Raw genomic sequence first — 18,827 nt, 5'->3', positions numbered from 1 at the left:
AACCCTGGTCCCCCAAGGCTCCTAACATGGTCCAATAAGACTGCTCCCAGGTCCTGCCAGGATTGAACCAGGGTCCCACCAGCCTAGAGACTGGGTCCCATGAGGCTCGATCCCTTGTCCCTGAGGGCTAAATTTTGGTCCTGCGATACTACTCCCTGGGTCCCGCGAGGCACCTAACATGACTCTGCAAGGCTCAATTTGGGTGCCAAGAGGTTTTAACTCTGCTCCCATGAAGCACAAACCTGTATCCCACAATGCTCAATCCTGGATCCTAAGTGTCTCAATTCAGGTCCCAAGAGACTGCTCCTCGGGTCCTGCCAAAATCGAATTAGGTTCCCACCAGAGTTTTGAAACCAGGACCCGTGAGGATTGAACCCATGTCATCAAATGCTCTATTTGGATCCTGAGATACTCCTCCTAGGGTCCCGTGAGGCTCCTAACATGGAGCTGTAAGCTCTATTCAGGTGCCAAGAGGCCAGAACCCTGGCCCTGTGAAGCAAGAACCTGGGACCTGTGATGCAAAATCCTGGGACGGGTGAGTTTTGAACCCAGTTCCTGCAAGTCTCATTTGGGTCCACGAGACTACTCCCAGGTTCTGCCAGAATCGAATTAGGGTCCCACCAGCCTCAAGACTGGGTCCCATGAGGTTCGAACCCATTTTCCCCAGAGCTCAAATTTGTTCCCACGATACTACTTCCTGTGTCCCGCGAGATTCCTCACATGATCCCACGGGGCTCAATTTGGGTGTTGAGAGACTCATACCCTGGTCCCGTGAAGCGTGAACCTGGGACCTGCTCTTTCCCAGGATCTGTGAGGTTCAAATATGGTTCAATTTGGGTCTCAATTTGGGTCCCACCAGACTGCTCCCGGGTCCTGCCAGGATCGAACCAGGGTCCTGCCAACCTTGAGACCAGGTTCTACAAGGGTTGAACCAGTGTCTACCAGGGCTCAATATGGCTCCCGTGAGGCACAAACCCAGATCATGTGACTCACTTTGGGTCCCACGATACTACTTCCCAGGTACTGCGAGGCTACTTACATTGTCCTGTGGGGCTCAATTTGAGTGAGGAGAAGCTTGAACCCTGTTCCTGGTAAGCACAAACCTGGGACCTGAAAGGCTCAGTCATGGGACCAGTGAGGTTCAAACCTGGGTTCCATGATTCTCAATTCAGGTCCCACAATACTGCTCCCTGGGTCCTGCAAGGATCGAACCAGGGTCATGTCAGCCTTGACAGCGGGTCCCATGAGGCTCGAACCTGTGTCCTACAGGGCTCAATCTGGGTCCTGCAAGGCTTGAACCCGGGTCCTGTGAGTGACAATTCAGATCCTGTGATACTACTCCCCATGTCCTGCGAGGCTCCTAACATGGTCCCACAGTGCTCAATTTGGGTGCCAAGAGTCTCGAACCCTGGTCCCATGAATCATAAACCTGTGTCCCGTGAGTCTCATTCCTGGGTTCCCTAGTCTCAATTCGAGTTTCACAAGACTGCTCCCTGAGTCCTGACAGGATTAAACCAGGGTCCTGCCAGCCTCAACAGCGGGTCCCACAAGCCTCGAACCAGTGTCCATCAGGGTTCAATTTGGGTCTGGCAAGGTGCAAACCCAGGTCAATTTAGGTTCCGTGATAACCTGGGTCCCATGAGGCTCGTAAAAGGTCCAGCAGGGCTCAATTTAAGTGCCGAAAGGCTTGAATCCTGGTCCTATGAAGCATGAAACTGGGACCTTTGAGGCTTGATCCTGGGACCTGTGAGTTTTGAACCCGGATCCCTCGAGTCTCAATTTGGGTCCTACAACACTGCTCCTGGTTCCTGCCAGGATCGAACCAGTGACCCATCAGCCTCGATACCGGATCCCATGAGGCTTGAACCCTTGCCCCTAGGGCTCAATTTTGGTCCCACAATACTACTCCCTGGATCCCGCTAGGCTTCTAACATGGTCCTGTGGGGCTCAATTTGTGTGCCTAGAGGTTCTAACCCTGATCCTGTGAAGCGAGAACTTGGGTCCCACAAGGCTTGTTCCTGGGGTCCTGAGAGTCTCAATTCAGGTCCCACAAGACTGCTCCCTGGATCCTACCAGGATCGAACCAGGGTCCCACCAGACTCGAAACAAGGTCCCATGAGGGTCAAACCCATGTCACTCAGGGCTTTATTTGGGTGACTTTATTTGGGTCCCGCCATACTACTCCCCGGGAGCCGTGAGCCTCCTAACATGGTCCCGTGGGGCTCAATATTGGTACCGAGAGACTCAAACCCTGGTCCCATGAAGCATGAAACTGGGACCTGCCAGGCTCGATACCAGGTCCCACAAGTCTCAATTTGGGTCCCACAAGATTGCTCACGGGTCCTTTCAGGATCAAACCAGGGTCCCGCCAACCTTAAGACCAGGTCCTGCAAGGGTCAAACCCGTCTCCCTCAGGGCTCAATTTGGTTACCACAAAGCTCGAATCTGGGTCCCATGAGGGTCAATTAAGGTCCCATAAATACATAAATAACATGGTCCCACGGGGCTCAAGTTGGGTGCCAAGAAACTTGAACCCTGGTCCCATGAAGTGTAAGACTCAGACCCATGATGCTTGATCCCACATCCTGTGAGGTTTGAACCCAGGTCCCTCGAGTGTGAATTAGGGTTCCACAAGACTGCTCCCCAGATCCTGCCATAATTGAACCAGGGTTTTGCCAGCCTTGAGACTGGGTCCCACAAGGCTCAAACCCGTGTCCCCCAGGGCTCAATTTGGGTCCTGCAAGGCTAGAACATTGGTCCTGTGAGTGTCAAATCAGGTCCTGAGGTAATACTCCCCGGATCACGTGAAGCTCTTACCTTGGTGCCATGGGGATCAATTTGGTTGTCGAGAGGCTCGAACCCTGGTCCCGTGAAGTGTGAACCTGGGTCCCATGAAGCTCCTATAAGGTCCCGCAGGGCTCAATTTGGGTCCCAAGAGGCTTGAACCTTGGTCCCATGAAGTGCAAACCTGGTACATGCAAAGCTTGATCCCGGGACATGTGAGGTTCGAACCCAGTTCCCATGAGTCTCAATTCAGGTCCCACGAGACTGCTCCCCAGGTCCTGCAAGGATCAAACCAGGGTCCCACCAGCCTCTACAGCAGGTCCCATGACGTTTGAACCTGTGTCCTACAGGGCTCAATTTTGGTCCTGCAAGGCTCGAACCCGGGTCCCGCTAGTGACAATTCTGGTCCCGCAATGCTACTCCCTGGGTCCCATGAGTCTCCTAACATGGTTCCTCGGGGCTCAATTTGGTTGCCAAGAAGCTCAAACCCTGGTCCCATGAAGCACTAACCTGGGTCCCGCAAGGCTGTTGTCTGCTGTCCTTCCTTCTGATTCTTCTTCCCCAGTTCTCATCTGGCAGTTTCAAGTAAGAGAGATTTCACCTGTCTGAGCTGTAACCCACATAAATTTAGAATATGTATCAATTGTAACAAAAACATATTTTTGCTTACCAAACATGGGCAGGTGAGTTACATCTATCTGCCAGAGATCATTGGCTTTTAAGACATAGGGGTTATCCCCTAATGTTTGAATATCAAGTGTTTTAGTTAGGCTTGCACAGGTGGAACATGTGGTGATGATGTGCTTTAACTGTGCTAGAGAAATATCAGGAAATCGAGCCTGAAGGCCTTTAAGATTAACATGAGTCAGAGAATGAAAATCAACAGGATTAGTCACAGTAGCTAAGAGAACTCCTGTAGAAGCCTGTCAGCTGTGGCATTTCCCTCAGACAGGGGGCCAGGGAGTGGGCTGTGAGCACGAAGGTGTTAGACATACAGTGGCTGATTCCAAGAACAAAGTATAGAAGCAATCTGAATGAGGAGAGGAGAAAGAATGCCATGGGGCTGACTTAGGGCCCCAAGGACAGTAGGGGAAGAGTTAAAAACTAAGTCTTACTGGAGAGGAGGGGGAGAACCCAAAGAGGTGCATGTCTTGAAAGGCCTGGTTAACCCTTTCCAGTGCCAATGAGGCTTCGGGAGTCAGCGTTCATTTTGAAGAGGGCTGTTTGTCCCCTTTTAACAGATCAAACAGCGGCTGAAGGCAACTTGTGGGGAGTGACAAATATTGTCTGAGCCTATTTAAATTACCGAGTAAACTTTGCAAAGAGGCAAGAGTAAGTTTAGAAGGAAAAGTAACACAAGGCTTTAAAGGATAGACCTTTGTTAAAGAAATTTCTGAACCCAAGAAGGAAATTGGAGAAATTAACTGTACCTTCTTGGGGGCCACATTAAGGCCATTTTGTTTTAAGGCACGGATGAGAAAATCACATAAAGCAGAGAGATCTGTGTTTAATTTTCCCCATATCAAAATGTCGTCCATGTAATGAAAAACTTCAAGCCCTTTATGAATATATGGGAGAAGGGCAGCTTTAACAGCTTCTTGACAGATTGTGGGACTATTGGCCATGCCCTGAGGCAATACTATCCATTCAAATCTATCAGCAGGGCTGGCATTATTAATAGAAGTAACAGAGAAAGCAAAAACGCTTACAATCTTGTGGGTGCAGGGGAATAGAGAAAAAACTATCTTGAATATCAATTGCCATAATTGGGATTCCCATGGGAATTGCAGAAGCAAGAGGCAAACCTATCTGGGGGCTCTGCAGACCTCCATTGTTTTGTTAACTGCACGGATGTCTTAGAGGAGGTGCCACTTCCCTGAGTGTTTTTTTATTATTATTACAAAGACAGGGGTGTTCCATGGGCTCCAGGAATGGTGAATATATCCTAAGGTCAGTTGTTCTTGAACAAGTTCTTTTAAAATTTTTAATTTCTCCCCTAGCAAAGGCCACTGCTCCACCCAGATGGGATCATGAGAAAGCCAGTGTAGGCACGGGGGAGGGGGGTTGATGATGAGCAGTGGCGTTTAGAATTGGGAGTGCTGGTAAGATTTAGAATTCTCACTTCTGTGAGAGAAACGCCCTGCAGAGGGGTCAGAACAGATGACTACATCCAGAGACTTCAGCAGATCTCTGCCTAACAGGTTGGTGCTGATACCAGCTATCAAAAGGTGAAAAAGTCCAGTTGTCCCATTGGAGTCTTCCCAAATAAGTGGGTCTCAGGTCTGAAAGGATTGTGTAAGGCCTCCAACCCCATGAAGTCTGGGTCCAGGGAGGATCCCAGCATCTGGGCATCTCTTTTTGTCTCAAAATTGTTCTGTCAGCTCCGGGATCAATCAGATATTTATAAGGTATTTTGCCAGTCAATAATGTCATAATTGGGTGTCCTCATTCTATAACTGGGGTGGTCCATAATATTTCAGGCTCTGGATCTGTACCTACTCTCTCTAGCTGGCTGGTTTTACCCTGGGACTTGTACGGGCTGCAGCAGCAGTGGCAGTGGATAGCTTTAGTTCTGGTAGCTAACAAGGCTCAAAAACACTTTATTTGAGGTTCCTCCTGGGTCGAAGGAAAGTTTCCCATGTCCATTTAACTCAGAAATTAGTCAAGAGTCTTAGAGCAAATGCCACAAAAGTGGGAGAAGATAAAAGATAAAATTTTAGGTCGGCACGTAGCCTTTTTAGGCTGGGGGACAGAAAACAGAAGGACACCCAGTTTCTCAGGGTGTGGCCTGGGCTCTGTTTCACTGAGGTCCCCTTCTACAAGCTTACCTGGAGTACTAAAAGATATATATAGAGAAAGATCACAGGGGGCTTAAAATGGAAGCCATTGCTTACCTTCCGAAGTGCTCTGGGTTTTCCTTTTCTCTCTTAAGTTGCTGGAGATCTTGGCCACCTCTGTCCCTGTTCAACCTGCTGCTATAAGAATTCCAGGTTTGGAAGCGCTGTGTCTCATGGACCAGTTTCTCCTTAGGGTGGGTGTTCCATGCCCCATGATCTGGGCGCCAGATGCTGGCACTCCCACAGGGTGATTCCCAGCAAGGAAGGCAAATGACCGATTCACCCTCACTTGTTCAAGAGTAGCAGCAATATAGGCAAGAGACACCCGGGAGAATTGGGACACTCTCCTTTATTGGCAGTTGGGCATAGGTTTAAATAGAGAACCAAATAACATTTTTCAAATATGTCAGAAATTACAGGTTTCTTAAAGGTCAGCTTGCCCCTATGGCTGGTATGACAGGAATTGATGTGATACAAGACAATTATTCTCCATGATGCAAGCAACTTAATTATCCAAAGGTATTTGAGAGAAACATAGGGGTTAAATCAATAGGGTGAGACAGAGAGAAGATAAACAAGGCTTGATAGATATCAAAGGCCATAAGGAAATAGTGTTTGGAGTTTCTCTTGTCTGGGGTTTGAGGTGTATGATGGAGTGTGTTCTAAAAGTGAGGTGATCGTGTGAAGTCTATGTGAACTTCGAGTGAACTTTAAAGCAGGAAGTCAAGTGGCCTGCAGTTAGTGGGGAGAGGCAGTGAGATATTTCTGGGCTTGAGATTCTGAAAAGGGAGAAGTGAGTCTGAGAGAGACTGTTTTCCCCCTTTGCTCATCTCAGTGAGAGGCTAACAAAGAGGTTTCTTTCCCAGACCTCCATCCAAGGATGGTAAGCTCTACCAAGCTTACACATAATCACACATCAATGGACCAGGGTTTGTGTCTTGTGGGACCCAGGTAGAGCCTCTCAGGACCCAGGTCTCAGTGTCTCTGGACCAGGGTTTGAGTCTCGAGGGCCCAGGGTTGAGTCTCACAGGAACCAAATTGAGCCTCTCAGGACCTGGGTGTGAAACCAGGTGTCGAGCCTCACAGGACCAGGGTGTGAGCCTCATGGGACCTGGGTAAGAGCCTCTAGGCACTTGGTTTGAAGTCACGGGACCTAATTTGAGGCTCTTGGGAACTGATTTCGAGCCTCACATGACCTTCCTTCAAGCCTTGTGGGCCCAGGGTTGGGTCTTGCAGGACCTGATTCGAGCCTCTAGGGACCTAGAATCTAGCCTCACAGGACTGAGGTTTGAGTATCGCAGGTCCAGGGTTTAAGTTTCCAGAACCCGTGTTCGAGCCTCGCGGGACCCAGATTTGAGCCTCACTGGCCCGGGTTTGAGTCTCGTGGTACCCAATTTGATCCTCTCAGTCCAAGGTTTGACCCTCGCAGTACCTGGAGTTGAGATCAGCGGGACCTGATTTGATCCTCATGGTACCTGGGTTCTTGCTTCGTGGGCCCAGGGTCGGATCTCACAGGACCTGATTCAAGCCTCTTGGGACCCTGGAAATAGCTGCAGGGGACACAGACTCGAGTCTTGTGGGTCAAGGGTTTAAGTCTCTGGGACCCAGGTTCCAGCCTTGTGGACCAGGCTTTGACCCTGCTGGACCTGGGTTCGAGAATAAGGAGACCCAGGATAGGGCCTGCAGTACACAGGTTCAAGCCTCACAGGACCGGGTTCAGGACCCATGGGACTCAGTATTGGGCCTGTGGGACACAGGAACAAGCCTTGTAGGACCTAGTTTCGAGCCTCCTAGGCCCAGGGTCGGGTCTCTTGGGACTCGATTTGATCCTCTCAGGACCCAGGTTCGAGCCTCATGGGACCCGTATTTAAGCCTCATTGACCCTGGATCAAGTCTCGTGGTACCTAATTTGAGCCTCTCAGTACCCAGGTTTGACCCTTGCAGTGCCCAGGGTCAAAAAACATGGGACCCGATTGGAGCCTCGTGAAACCCAGGTACAAGCCTCACAGATCATGGGCCCAAGCCTCTAAAGACCAGGGTTCAGAAATCAGGGGACCCAGGATAGGGCCTGTGGCACATGAGTTCGAACCTCAAGGGGCACAGATTTGAGCCTCTTGGGCCCAAGGTTGAGCCTTGTGGGAACCAATATGAGCCTTGCAGGACCCAGATTCAAGCCTCGTGGCAAGCGGGTTCGAGCCACTTTTGCCCAGGTTCAAGTCTCATGGTACCCAATTTGAGCCTCAAGGTACTCGGGTTTGAGGATCGTGGAAACCAGATTTGAGCATCATGGGTCCAGTGTTTAAGCCACTTGGACCTGATTTGAGTCTCTCTGGACTCGGGTTTGAGCCTTGCAGGGCCCAGATTTGAGCCTCGGGGGTCCAGTGTTTAAGTCTCCGGGACCCAGTTCAAGTCTCCTGGGTCTGGGTCAAGACTCATGGAACCCAATTTGAGCCTCGCAGTATCCTGGATAGAGCTTCACGGGAACTAGGTTTGAGCCTCTGTGGGCCCAGGCTCAGGTCTTGTGGGACCCTATTCGAGCCTCTTGGAAACCAGGATCTAACCTTGTGGGACACGTGTTCGAGCCTCACTGACTTCACTTCAAGCTGCAAGGGCCCTGGATTCGAGTATCAGGAAACCCAGAATAGGGCCTGTGGCACACAGATTCGAGCCTAGCAGGACCCAGGTTCGAACCTTGTTGGCCCACATTCAAGACTCGCAGTACCCAATTTGAGCATCTGGTACCTGCGTTCAAGACTTGCAATACCTGATTTGAGCCTCTCAGTTGGTACCCAGGTTTGACCCTCATGGTACCCTGAGTTGAGACTGTGGGACCTGATTTAAGCCTCACGGTACCCGGGTTTAACCTTCGCGGTACACTGGGTTGAGACTCACAGGACCCAATTTGAGCCCAGAATTACCTGGGTTAGAAGACTGTGGGATCTGATTCAAGCCTCACGGATCCAGTGTTTAAGCCTCCCAGATCCTATTTGAGCTTCTCTGGACCCGGGTTCAAGCCTCGCAGGACCCAGGTTTGAACTTCGTGTGTCCAGGGTTTAAGCCTCCAGGACCTGGTTTCGAGCTTCTTGGGGTATGATTTGAACCTCTCAGGACCAGTGTTTGAGCCTCTCAGGACCCTAATTCAAGCCTCATCGGCCTGGGTTCGAGTCTCTTAGTACCTGATTTAAGCCTCTCAGTACCTGAGTTTGACCCTTGAGGTACCCCAGGTTTAGACACACAGGACCCGATTTGAGCCTCATGGTACTCGGGTTTGAGCCTCACGGGACATGGGTCTGAGTCTCTTGGGACCTAGGTTCAGAAATCAGGGGATTCTGGATAGGGCTTGCAGCACATGGGTTCAAATCTCGAGGGGCATGGGTTCGAGCTTCTTGGGTCCATGGTTGACCCTTGTGTGAACTGATATGAGCCTCATGGGACCCGGATTTGAACCTCACTGGCCTGGGTTTAAGTCTCGTTCTACCTGATTTGAACCTCGCTGTATCAGGATTTGACCCTCATGGTACCTGGGGTCGAGACAGGTGGGACCCGATTCGAGCCTTGCCATACCTGGGTTTGAGGATTACGGGAACCAGATTTGAGCCTCGCAGGTCCAGTGTTTAAGCCTCTGAGGCCTGATCTGAGCATCTCTGGACCCAGATTTGAGCTTCACGGGTCCAGGGTTTAAGCCTCTGGGACCTGGTTTCAAACCTCATGAACCAGGCTTTGAGCCTCTCAGGGCCCAGGCTGGAGCCTTGCAGGAACAATGTTCGAGCCTTGTGGGCTCAGGTTTGAGTCTTGTGGTACTTTATTTTAGCCTCTCGGTAGCTGGGTTTGACTCTTGCAGTACCTGGGTTGGAGATTTGAGGGACCTGATTTGAGTCTCGTGGGCCCAGGGTCTGGTCTCACAGGACCAGATTCAAGCCTCTCAGGACCTGATTTTGAGCCTCGTAGTACCCGGGTTAGAGGATCACCAGAACTGGATTTGAACCAAGCGGATCCAGTATTTAAGCCTCCCAGACCCAATTTGAGCCTCTTTGGACCTGGGTTCGAGCCTCTAAGGACCCGGATTCAAGACTCGCATGTACAGGGTTTAAGGACCCAGAATTGAGCCTCTTGGGATATGATTCAAGCCTCTAGGGACCCAGGTTCAAGCCTCGCAGCACATGGATCTGAGCCTCCTGGGACATGGGTCTGAGCCTCTTGGGACTTGGGTTTGAAAATCAGGAGACTCTGGATAGGGCCTGCAGCACATGGGTTCAAATATTGCGGGACAAGGGTTCAAGCCTCTTGGGCCTGTGGTTGGTTCTCGCGGGATGAGATATAAGCTTTGCAGGAACTGGGTTCAAGCTTCGTTGGCCCAGGTTTGAGTTTTGAGGTACCTGATTTGAGCCTCTCAGTACCCAGGCTTGACCCTCCAGGTACCCAGGGTTGAGATACATGGGACCTGATTTGAGCCTCGCTGTACCCAAGTTTGAGCCTCGCGGGTTACAGGTCCTAGCCTCTCGGAACCCAGGTTCAGAAATCAGGAGACCCTGGATAGGGCCTGTGGCACATGGGTTCAAAACTGGCACGGGACCCAATTTAGAGCCTCATGGGCCCACAGTCGAGTCTCCCAGGACCTGATATAAGCCTCGTGGAACCCAGATTCAAGCCTCATGGGAACTGGGTTTGAGCCACGTTGGTCTGAGTTCTAGTCTCACGGTACCCGATTTGAGCCTCTTGGTACCTGGGTATTACCCTTGCAGTACCCGGGGTCATGACTCATGGGACCTGATTCAAGCATAGCAGTACCTGGGTTTGAGACTCACAGGACATGGGTCTGAGCCTCTGGGAACCCAGGGTTGGAAATCAGAGAACCCTGGATTAGGCCTTTGGCACACAGGTTCAAACCTCTTGGGACATGGGTTAGAGCCTTTTGGGCCCATGTTAGAGTCTCGTGGTACCCAATATGAGCCTCATGGGACCCAGATTTGAGCCTTGCAGGAACCATGTTCAAACCTCGTTGGCCCAAGTTCCAGTCTCGTGGTACCCAATTTGAGCCTCACAGTAGCCAGGTTCTAGTGTTGAGGTACCTGATTTGAGCCTCTCTATACCTGATTTGAGCCTCTCTATACACAGAATCCTTGGTTGAGACACATGGGGTTCGATTTGAGCCATGAGGTACACTGGTATGACCCTCGTGGTATCTGGGTCGACACTCCGGGACACAATTTGAGCCACACGTGTCCAGGGTTTACGTCTCTGGAACCCAGTTTTGAGTCTATAGGGATATAATTCAAGCCTCCTGCACCTGGCTTCGAGCCCTGCAGGACCTGGTTTTGGGAATCAGGAGACCCGGGATAGGGTCTATGGCATACGGGTTCAAGCCTCACAGGACCATGTTCAGGACTCACAGGACTCAGGATAGGGCTTGTGGCACACAGGATCGAGCCTCACGGGACATGGTCTAATGCCTCATGAGCCCATGGTCAGATCTCACGGGACTTTATTCAATCCTCTTAGGAACCAGGTTCAAGCCTCGAGGTACACAGGTTTGAACCTCTCAGGAACTGGGTTTGGAAAACAGGTGACCCTGGACAGGTCCTACAGCACACGGGTTCAAATCTCACGCGACATGGGTTTGAGCCTCTTGGGACCGTGGTCAAATCTTGTGGGGTATGATATGATATGAGCCTCGCAGGACCCAAAATCTAGCTTTGTGGGAACCGGGTTCAAGCCTCACCTGGTTCCAGTCTAGTGGTACCTGATTTGAACCTTGTGGTACCCAGGGTTGAGACTCACAGGACCCGGGTTGGGGGATTGTGGAAACCGATTTGAGCCTCGAAGATGCAGTGTTTATGCCTCTCGGGCCTGATTTGAGCCTCAAAATGCAGTGTTTATGCCTCTTGGGCCTGATTCGAGCCTCTCTGCACCCAGTTTTGAGCCTTGCAGGACCCAGATTCGAACCTTGCCTGTCCAGGTTTTAAGCGTCTGGAACCTGGTTTCAAGCCTCTTGGAATATGATTCGAGCCTCTTGGGACATGGGTTTGAGACTCGTGGGACCCTTATTTGAGTCTTGCATGTCCAGAGTTAAAGAATACGGTACCTGGGTTTGAGCCATGCACACCCGGCTTTGAGCCTTGTAGGACCTGGGTTAAGGAATCAGAGACCCAGGATAGGGCCTGCGGCACACAGTATCATGCCTTGTGTGCCCAGGGTCGGGTCTCTCGGGACCTGATTCAATCCTCTCAGGACCCAGGTTCGAGCCTAGAGGGACCCGGATTAGAGCCTCATTGGCCTAGGTTCAAGTCTCACTGTTCCCGATTTGACCCTCATGGTACCCATGGTTGAGACACATGGGACTATATTTGAGCCTCGCAGTATCCAGGTTTGAGCCTTGCGGGACACATGTTCAAGCCTCTTAGGACCCAGGTTTGGAAATCAGGTCACCCTGGATAGGGCCTGCAGAACATGGGTTCAAACCTCACGGGACAGGGGTTCAATCCTCTTGGGCTTGCAGTCGAGTCTTGCAGAACTGGGTTATGAGCCTCATGGGATCCAGATTTGAGCCTCCTGGGAACTGGGTTCGAGTCTCGCAGTACCCTATTTGAGCCTCACAGTACCCAAGTTCGAGTCTTGTGGTACCCGATTTGAGCCCCTCTGTACTCGAGTTTCATCCTCGCAGTATGAGGGGTTGAGACACAAGGGACCCAATTTGAGCCTCGTGATACCCAGGTTAGAGCCTTGTTGACACGTGTGCTGCAGGCGCTACCCAGGATGCCCTGATATCTGAACCTGGGTACCAAGAGACTCGGACACATGTCAGCGAGGCTCAAACCTTGAGCCTCAAGGCTCAAATCGGATACCGTGAGACTCTAACCCACACCAACGAGGCTCAAACCTGATTCTCTTGAGACTTGATCTCTGTTCCTGAGAGGCTCAAATCTGGGTCCCGCAAGGCTCATATCAGGTCCCGCAAGACTCAACCACTGACCCAAGAGGTTTGAACATGTGCCTCACGAGGTTTAAACCTGTGTGCCACAGGCCTTATCTAGGATGCCCTGATTTTCAAACCAGGGTCCCAAGAGGTTCGGAACCATGTCTCTCGAGGCTCAACCCCAGGTAACATGAGTATCAAACCCAAGTACTGTGAGGTTCAAATCGGGTACCATGAGACTCAAAATTGGGTCCTGAGAGTCTCAAACCCTGGTACCTCGAGGGTTATACCCTGGTACTGCGAGTCTCAAATTGGGTACTATAAGACTGGAACCCAGGTGTCATGAATCTCAAATAGGTTCCCAAGAGTCTCAACCCCAGGTACCACTTGGGTGAAACCCAAGTACCAAGAGACTCAAATTGGGTACCATGAGACTTGAACCCAGGCCAATGAGGCTTGAAGCTAGGTGCCACGAGGCTCAACCCAGGGTTTAAACCCTGGACATGCAAGACTTTAATCCGAGTCCCACAATGCTCGAAATTGAGTCCCAAGAGGATCAAATGATATCCCAAGAAGCTCAGAAATGGGTCTTGGATGCTTAAATCCTGGACACGCAAGGTTCAAATCTGGGTCCTTCTACGCTCGAACCTGAGTCCAGAGAGGCTCGAATTGGGTCCTGGAGGTTAAAACACTGGATCCACGAGGCTCAAATACAGTTCCCATGATCCTTGAAATGGGGTATCAGGATGCTCAAATTGGGTCCTGTGAGTCTCGACCTTGGGTACAGTGAGTGTGAATCCGGGTACCAGGAGGGTGACATCTGAGTACCAAGAAGTTCAATGCGGGTATGCGAGACTCTAACCCAGGACAATGAGACTTGAATCCGGGTCCCATGAGGCTCGAACCTAGGTCCTGAGAGGATCAAATTGGGTCCTGTGAGACACGATGTTGGGCCCACAAGGCACAAAACTGGGTCTTGTGAAGATAGATCACTTGTCCTGCAGGCACTATCCCAAGTCCCAAGAGTCCCAAACCCAACCCTTCTAGGTTCGAACCCATGTCTCCTGATGTCCAAACCCAGGTCCAGCAGGGCTCAGCTTAAACCCTGAACCCACAAGACTCGAATTCAGGTCCCTCAATGCTCAAACCCGGGTCCTGAGAGGCTCAAATCATATCGCAAGAGGCTCAAAACTGGGACCCAGAGGCTTAAACCCTGGACAATCAAGGTTCGAATCCAGGTCCTGCAAATTGATTTTGGGAGGCTTAAACACTGGATCCGTGAGGCTTGAATCGGGTCCCATGATCCTTGAACACAGGTACCTTGAGGGTCAAACCTGGGTACCATGAGGCTCAAATCCAGGTACCACGAGGCTCAAATTGGGTCCTGCAATACTCGAAACCAAGCCAATGAGGCTCGAAATCAGGTCCCATGAGGCTCAAATATGGGTCCTGAGAGGATAGAATTGGGTCCTGTGATACCCAACCGTGGGCCCACAAGGCATGAAACAGGGTCCCGCAAGTCTCGATCCTGGGTACTGTGAGGGTCAAACCTAGGTACCAAGAAGCTCAAATCCAGTACTGCAAGACTCAAACCTGGGTACCATGAGGCTCAAATAAGGTACCAGGGGCTCGAAGCCAGGTACCGTGAGGCTGAATTCAGGTACCCCGGGACTCAAACCCGGGCCAACAAGCCTTGAATGTTGTTCCCGTGAGGCTCGAATCCGGGTCCTGCAAGCCTCATATCTGGTCCCATGAGACTCAACCATGGGCCCAGGAAGTCTGAAACTGTCCCGCGATGTTTGATCTCATGTGCCTCAGGCCCTATCCAGGATCACCTGATTTCTGAAGCTAGGTCCCAAAAGGCTTGGACCCATGTCCAACGAGGCTCAACCCGGGTACCATGAGGCTCATATCAGGTACTGTAGACTCGTCTATGTACCCAAGAGGCTCAGACACGTGTTCAGCAAGTCTGGAACCAGGGTACAGCTTGGCTCAAATAGGATCCCGCGTGTATCAACCCCGGGTACCTCAAGGGTCAAATCGTGTACCATGAGACTGAACCCAGGACAACGAGGCTCAAACGTGGTTCCTGAGAAGCTTGAATCCGGGTACTGTGAGGTTCATATCGGGTCCTGTAAGACTCGACTGCAGCCCCAAGAGGCTTGAACCTGTGCAGGCCTTTGTCCAGGTTCCCCTGATTTTTGAACCCGGGTACTGAGAGGCTCTGACCCATGTCCCATGTGGCTGGAACCTGGGTACTGCAAGGCTCAAATCAGGTCCCGTGTGTCTCGACCCTGGGCACAGCAAGGGTCAAACCTGGGTACCTAGAGGCTCAAATCGGGTACCACGAGACTCAAACCCAGCTCAAAGTGGCTCTAACCTGGTTCCCTTGAGGCTCAAACCTGATTCCCACAAAGCTTGAATCTGGGTCTCACGAGGCTCATATCGGGTCCCACAAGACTCTACCTTGGGCCCAAGAGGCTCGGAACTGTGTCCCACAAGGCTCTAACCCAGGTACTGTGAGGCTCAAATCAGGTCCCATGTGTCTCGACACCAAGTACAGCGAGGGTCAAACCCAGGTACCAAGAGACTCAAATCAGGTACCATGAGACTCAAACACGGGTACCACGATGCTCGAACCCAGTTCCTGGGAGGCTCATCAGGTCCCGAGAGACTCAACCATGGGCCCAAGAGGCTTGAACCTGTGTCCTGTGAGGTTTGAACCCATGGCCGCAGGTCTTATCCAGGGTGCTCTGATTTCCAAACCCGGGTCCCAAGAGGCTTGGGCCCTTGTTAGTGAGGCTTGAACCCAGGTACCACAAGGCTCAAATCATGTCCTGCATGTCTCAACCCCAGGTACCTCTCAGGTGAATCCCATGTACCAGGAGGCTCAAAATGGGCACCAAGAAACTTGAACCCAGGCTAATGAGGCTTGAATCCAGGTCCCAAGAGGCTTGAACCTGGGTCCTGAGAGGATCACATCAGGTCCTGCGAGACCTGACCCTGGGCCCACGAGGCACAAAACCAGGTCCCTCGAGGATTGATCCCATGTCCCAAGAGGCTCAAAACTGGCTCATGGAGGCTTATACCCTGGGTACCGTGAGGCTCGTATCCGGGTCCCACAAGCCTCGACCATGTTTCCCACAATGTTTGAACCCATGTGTCGCAGGCATTATCCAGGGTGTACTGATTTTCAAACCCATCTCCCAAGAGCCTCAGACCCGTGTCCCAAGATGTTGACTCTGGGTACTCCTAGGGTCAAACCTGTGTTCTGCGAGGTTCAAATTGAGTACTGTGATACTCAAACCCAGGCATCTCAAGGCTCAAATCTGGTCCCGGAAGTCTCTACCCTGGGTACCGCAAGGATCAAACCCAGGTACCATGAGGCTCAAATCAGGTCTTGTGTGTCTTGACCCCTGGTACCGTGCAGTTGAATCCCATGTACTGGGAGGCTCAAATTGGGTACCATAAGACTCAAACCCAGGCTAATGAAGCTTGAATCCAGGTCCCACGAGGCTTGAACCTGGGTCCTGAGAGGATCAAATCAGGTCCTGCGAGACCTGACCCTGGGCCCACGAGGCACAAAACCAGGTCCCTCGAGGATCGATCCCATGTCCCAAGAGGCTCAAAACCGGATCATGGAGGCTTATACCCTGGTTACCACTTGAATCCAGGTCCCACGAGGCTCAACCATGTTTCCCACAATGTTTTAACCCATGTGTCACAGGCCTTATCCAGGGTGAACTGATTTTTGAACCCACCTCTCAAGAGCCTCGGAACCGTGTCCCAAGATGCTTGACCCTTGGTACTGCTAGGGTCAAATCTGCGTTCTGCAAGGTTCAAATCGGGTACCGTGATACTCAAACCCAGGCACCTCAAGGCTCAAGTCTGGTCCTGCAAGTCTCTACCCTGGGTATTGCAAGAATCAAACCTGGGTACCAAAAGGCTCAAATCAGGTACCGTGAGACTTGAACCTGGGCCAACAAGGCTCAAACCCAGTTCCCTTGAGGCTCAAACCTGGTTCCCATGAGACTTGAATCCAGGTCCCTCGAGGCTCATATCAGGTCCCGCAAGACTTGAACCTGGGCCAACAAGGCTCAAACCCGGTTCCCTTGAGGCTCAAACCTGGTTCCCATGAGACTTGAATCCAGGTCCCTCGAGGCTCATATCAGGTCCCGCAAGACTTGACCACGGGCCCAAAGGCTCAAACCCAGGTCCCCCAAGGTTTGAACCCATGTACCGCAGGCCCTATCCAGGGTCACCTGATTTCCGAACCTGGGTCCCAAGAGACTTGGACACGTGTCCCGTTGGCTGGAATCTGGGTACCACAAGGCTTAAATAGGGTCCCATGAGTCTCAACCCCGGGTACCTCAAGGGTCATACCTAGGTACCATGAGTCTCAAATTGGGTACCATGAGACATGATCCCGGGTACCACAAGGCTCAATTTGGATCCCATGAGTCTTGATCCCAGGTACCGCGAGGGTCAAACCTGGGTACCGGAGACTTAAAATCTGGTACCTCAAGACTCAAACTAGGGCCAACAAGGCTGAACCCAGTTCCTTGGAGGCTCTAATCCAGTTCCCTTGAGGTTCATATCGGTCCCACAAGATTAGACCAGGGGCCTGAGAGGCTTGATCCCATGTCCTGTGAGGTTTAAACCTGAGTGCTGCAAAACTTACCCAGGTTGCCCTGATTTCTGAACCTGGGTCCTGAGAGGCTTGGACTCATGTCCCATGAGGCTCAAACCCAGGTACTGTGAGGATCAAATTGGGAACCGTGAAACTCGAACCCAGGCGAATGAGGCTCAAACCTGTGTCCTGAGAGGATCAAATTGTATCCCGTGAGACCTGACCCTGGGCCCACGAGACACAAAACCGGGTCCCACGAGGCTCGTTACCATGTCCTGAAGGCACTATGGCAAGTCCCGTGAGTCTTGAACCCAGTTAAACCCATGTGCCACAGGCCCTATCCCGGGTCTCCTTATTTCTGAACCCAGATCCCACAGGGCTTGAAGTTGGGTGCTCAAGGCTTGAACTAAGGTCCCAGAGGCTTAAACCATGGACGTGCAAGACTCTAACCTAGGTCCAGAGAGGCTTGAATTGTATCCTGAGAGACTCGGAACCAGGTCCCGAATGCTTAAACCCTGGAAACATGAGGTTTGAATCCAGGTCTTGTGAGACTCAAACCAATAGGATTGAACCTGGTTAACTTGAAGCTCAAATCTTGTTCCCAAGAGGCTCAAAGCCAGGTCCCATGAGGCTCATATTGGGTCTCACAAGACTCGACCACAGGCCCAAGAAGCTCAAACCCATGTCCCGCAATGTTTGAACCCATGTGGTACAGGCCTTATTCAGGGTGCCCTGATTTTTGAACGTGGGTCCTGAGAGGCTCAGACCCATGTCCAACAAGGCTCAACTCCAGGTATTGCGATGGTCAAACCCGGGTTCCATGAGGTTCAAATCCATTACCATGAGACTTGAAACATGGCCCTGTGAGTCTCAATATTGGGTACTGTGAGGGTCATAGCCAGGTACGAGGCTCAAATCAGGTACTGCGAGACTGGAAGCCAGGCCAACGAGGCTCAAACCTGGCACCCTTGAGGCTCGAACCCGGTTCCCACAAGGCTCAAATCTGGGTCCCCCAAGACTCATATCGGTTCCTGCGAGACTCGACCATGGGTCCAAGAGGCTCGGACCCATGTCCTACAAGGCTTGAACCTGGGTACCGTGAGTCTCAAATCTGGTACCATGAGATTCAAAACTTGGTCCCATGAGGCTTAAACCCTGGACTAGCAAAACTCGAATCTGGGTCCTGTGAGGCTTGAACCCAGGTCCCGAGAGGCTCAAATTGGGTCTGGGAGGCTTAAACACTGGATCCATGTGGCTCAAATCCATTTCCCATGATAGTCGAACCCGGTTACCATGAGGCTTGAATTGGGTCACGCGATTCTCTACCCCAGTTACCATGAGGGTCATTCCCAAGTACTGAGAGGTGCAAATCAGGCACCACAATATGTGAAATCAGATACTGTGTGGCTCAAACACAGGTACCTGGAGTCTCAAATTGGTTCCTGCCAGGCTAGCCTGAGGGAGGGTGCTTCTTCCCAGGCACATGCTTTCTGGATTGGAGAGAACTCAACCCAAGCCAACCTAGGCTGCTGTGCAAAAAGGTATCAGGAATGAGCATCATGAGAGAAACTCTGGGACTTGCAGAGCAGTAACACAACAATACCTTGCTGCGTTTATTGATCTGCCTTTAAATATCTTCTGAGACGGAAGTGGTAGCGTGGAA

Source organism: Erinaceus europaeus, chromosome 8 (assembly GCF_950295315.1).
Source record: "Erinaceus europaeus chromosome 8, mEriEur2.1, whole genome shotgun sequence".
In the NCBI taxonomy this organism is placed as follows: domain Eukaryota; kingdom Metazoa; phylum Chordata; class Mammalia; order Eulipotyphla; family Erinaceidae; genus Erinaceus; species Erinaceus europaeus.
The sequence above is the reverse complement of the archived record's forward strand: the minus strand, read 5'-3'. Positions refer to the sequence as shown.